The sequence below is a fragment of the Triticum aestivum genome, chromosome 6A, assembly GCF_018294505.1.
Source record: "Triticum aestivum cultivar Chinese Spring chromosome 6A, IWGSC CS RefSeq v2.1, whole genome shotgun sequence".
Lineage (NCBI taxonomy): Eukaryota > Viridiplantae > Streptophyta > Magnoliopsida > Poales > Poaceae > Triticum > Triticum aestivum.
This window is the reverse complement of record NC_057809.1, coordinates 9,396,870-9,400,539: the sequence shown is the minus strand read 5'-3', so window position 1 is coordinate 9,400,539 and position 3,670 is coordinate 9,396,870. Positions and strand designations below refer to the sequence as shown.

Sequence of the window (3,670 nt, the reverse complement as noted above, 5' to 3'; positions counted from 1 at the left end):
TACTGTGGAAGTAATATTCTTTTCTTTTTTGTTCGCAAAAAAAGTATTTTGTTGTGGAAAACAACAATGGTCGTAAAATTACTTCGGTTGCAAGTTGCAAATTTTGTGATGTTCTATGTCAAGGATTCACATAGGTAAAAGTGTGAGGTGAATGTAAGTACAAAAAAATAAAGGCTTATTCAAACATGGGCCGTCTCCTTAAAGCATATTATGAAAAATAGGAAAATAAGTACGCATTTGTGCTATATATTTTTGGAATCTCGTTATTAAAAAGGAAATTCTAAATTCCAAGCCATTTTGTAGGATTTTCCTCACCCATTGTATGTAGGAAAAGCTTCATATGTGCCTTGTTTACTGTCTTGAGTAGCCAGGGGATACAAAATGGACATGAAAGTACATTTCCTCTTTTGAAATTTAAATGCAAAGAATGTTTTTTAAATAAGATAAGGTAATTAGCTAATAAATGTGTTTGAGTGTCTCATTTGGACCTGTAGCAGTTCGCTGAGCACTTTGAGACTATTATGTTGGCTACAATACTTTTGTGCAGCAAATTTAGTAACATGCGTTTGTCAATTATCAAAAGACTGGTAGAGAGAAAATCTTCGAGACTTTCTTAGAAATATTGTTTCAGAAAAATATAGTTCAGGAATGAATAAGAAATATAAAACACAACTTCAATGTTTATTGTTGAATTTGGTTCTTTGTCATCTAAGTGTTTCTCATACCAACAACAAATGATCAAGGCAATGGTTTTATGCTTAAGTGATGGGCTGCTTCTAGAACTCCTCCTTTGAAATTATTTAGAACTTCCCTTTGCTCTCTTTGAGTCATTTTGACGAATGTCCATCTTGACAGCATAAATAAGCATGGATACTTGGTCGCTCCATTTTACTCTTTGTTGAAATTATTCTCTCTCTCTCTCTCTCTCTCTCTCTCTCTCTCTCTCTCTCTCAAGCAATTTCATCAGGAGATTAATGTCAGTGCAAATCCATGTCCTCCACCTCCACCTTACGATTATAATTAGATGTAGTAGAGTGCCTGCACGGAAGCGAGACAATGTAAGCTGAACAGTCAAGCAGAGCATACTTGCACATTTATAGACCGTTGTCTTAGCTGCAACACCTGTGTGTAGCCACTCCAGTAGCATATGTTTGTCAATTATAAAGAGAGAGAGAGGAATTCTTCGAGATTCTCTTGAAAATATTTATTTAGCAAACTATAATTCACAATGAATGAAAATATAAAACACCACTACAATTTGGTTACATGGCTTCTGAGTGTTGATCATAGAAAAACAAATGATCAGATCGAAGTCCCTATGTTGAAATAATATGCTGATTCTAAAACTCGTGATTTGAAAGAATTTTAGAACTTCCTTCTGTTATCCATGGATGATTTTGACGAATGTCCATCTTGGCAACCTTTTTAGAATACAAAAATCTGCATAAATAATGCGACATAAACTACTATTGCTTTTGTTTACTCTTCTTGCTGTTACAAACAGATATTACAACTACAAAACTATATAAATCTATTGCATTAGTCGTTCCTTTTACTTTTTTTGTGCTAATGAATAAAATATAGTAATTTGAACACTGTGTGAAACGTTTTGGTACAGTATGGCAAATGATGGCGCACATATGTATGGCTCTTATTAAGAAACTTGAGAAAATAATATTACCTCCTTCCGTTTAAATTTCTATTGTTCTGATGCAGATTTGGTACCAATTCATGTAGCATAAAACAATTTCAGTGCAATGTTAATAGAAGCTTATACTATCTAGAGGTACAAACAAATAACGATCCTGGTCAAGTGATTTTATTCTTCCCAAAAAAGCCAAGAACGAACTCAAAGAACATGAATAGTCATTATGTAAATTTTGTTGTTGCAAGCAGATAGGTGGATTGCACCTGTACTTGATCGCACTGTGCTATTTTTTGTTGAATATTCTTATATATCTCAAGCAATTTCATCATGCAGAACGACATAGGGTCGAGTATTGGAACGCCGAGTATCAATGTCTCGAACGTGACCCCAGTTTTTAGGTTCTCGATCCCACTGGATTGACCCGTGAATAGAAAACATACCAGGCATCCATGGCGTCTGCCCTCTGCGTCGCCCAAAGCAAGGCTTCAAATTGAGTCTCAGTTCTCGCGGGCGTGCCAGGATACGCCACGGGTACCAGGAGTGTGGCCTCCACAGCTCACACGGCGTGGACATGGTGGCCGTGGCGCCGGTGTCTGCAGTCCCGCTTCCGCACCCGACGACTGAGTCGCCAAGAAAATCAGATCTGCGAGACTGCGGCAGGGTCGTACTGCAGCCAATTTTCAATGGCGCCTCTGTGAGATTCAAATCAGGAGGAAGACGCCGCGATTTTGGTAGGTGCCCGAGTAATTTGTGGCTACATTAAAATCTTTCCTGGGGCATGTATTTTCAACGTTCCTTGTTCCGTGAAAACCTTCCAAGTATGAAGTTTAATGATTCTATTCCCTGAAATTTCTCACGGGATACTAACCTTCCAAGTAATCCGATTTCTTTACAGAATTAAAGAACCAAATCTAGAGAAAACTCACCAGAAGGATATGGGAGAAGCCATCACGTCTCCATTGGGATGGCACATCGTCTTGTCTGCTTTGAATTTATGCCATCTGACTACACGACGCTAAGATGAAAAGAGGCGGCTGCAACTCATAGGGAAAACCTAGCACGGAAGAGAGCAGAGTAGTCCATGAAGAAAGGATGCGTGGAGGTAAAGGAGGGCAGAGTCCACGATATAGAGGAGGAGTAGCTAGGAAGAAAGGTTGTGTTGAGATGTAACTGTTTTTTTACTCACAATTAAGCAATATTAAAAAGAGATTACGTGGGTTGATCTGGATCGTAATAATCTAGCCCCACAAGATTAACGGCTCGTATTTTCTAATTAACATGGTAATTTCTTGGGAGTCACAAATTAGTATAGGTATAGATAGATAGATAGATAGATAGATAGATAGATAGATAGATAGATATGAGTAGATTTGGAGTACAAGCCAGCGGTATTCCTCTCTGACTCTCTATGAACCCGAGATCTCGAGAGGAATCATCCTTCCTGGACACACCTATTTGAGAGAGCCATAATTATGCTATGATTTATTATAATTGCTCTATGTGCTTCACTTAAATTTTTTGAGCTATGAAATTGCTCTAGTACTTCGCTTATATCTTTTTGAGCACGGTGGTGTTCTATATTTTGAAGAAATATGATCTATCCTCTCATGCTTCACTTATATTATTTTGAGAGGTGAAAATTATTTTGAAGAAATATGTGCTCTTGTTCTTCACTTATATTTGTTTGAGAGTTTTTCTAGTAGCAATGGTGATATATGAAACTAGTCCCAAAGTGATAGATATTCAAGAGTGATATAATAAAAACTTTCATGAAGACCATTGGATATTAAAAACTTGATTCCTTGTAATAGTTTTGAGATATGATGATAGTAATATGTGAGTCATGTTGGTGAGTAATTATGCTTTAGTAAGAATATTGGTGTTAAGGTTTGTGATTCCCTATGCAAGCATGAAAGTCGATAGTTATGCAATGAAATTAAATCCTACTTGTGGTGCATTATTCGGTGTTAGTTATGTTTAATGCTCTTTTATGATGGTTTTCATTTCTTGGTTGGTCGCTTC

General features: G+C 37.0%; 1 long non-coding RNA gene across 1 annotated transcript; it reads right to left on the bottom strand.

Moving 5' to 3' along the window:
- Nucleotides 1-641: 641 nt before the first annotated feature.
- Nucleotides 642-2,474, bottom strand: LOC123129946 (uncharacterized). Its single transcript, XR_006463706.1, has 2 exons — nucleotides 2,089-2,474; nucleotides 642-1,038 (listed from the first exon to the last, which is right to left on the bottom strand). It is a non-coding gene; the product is annotated as an uncharacterized lncRNA (long non-coding RNA).
- Between the last annotated feature and the right edge of the window lie 1,196 nt (nucleotides 2,475-3,670).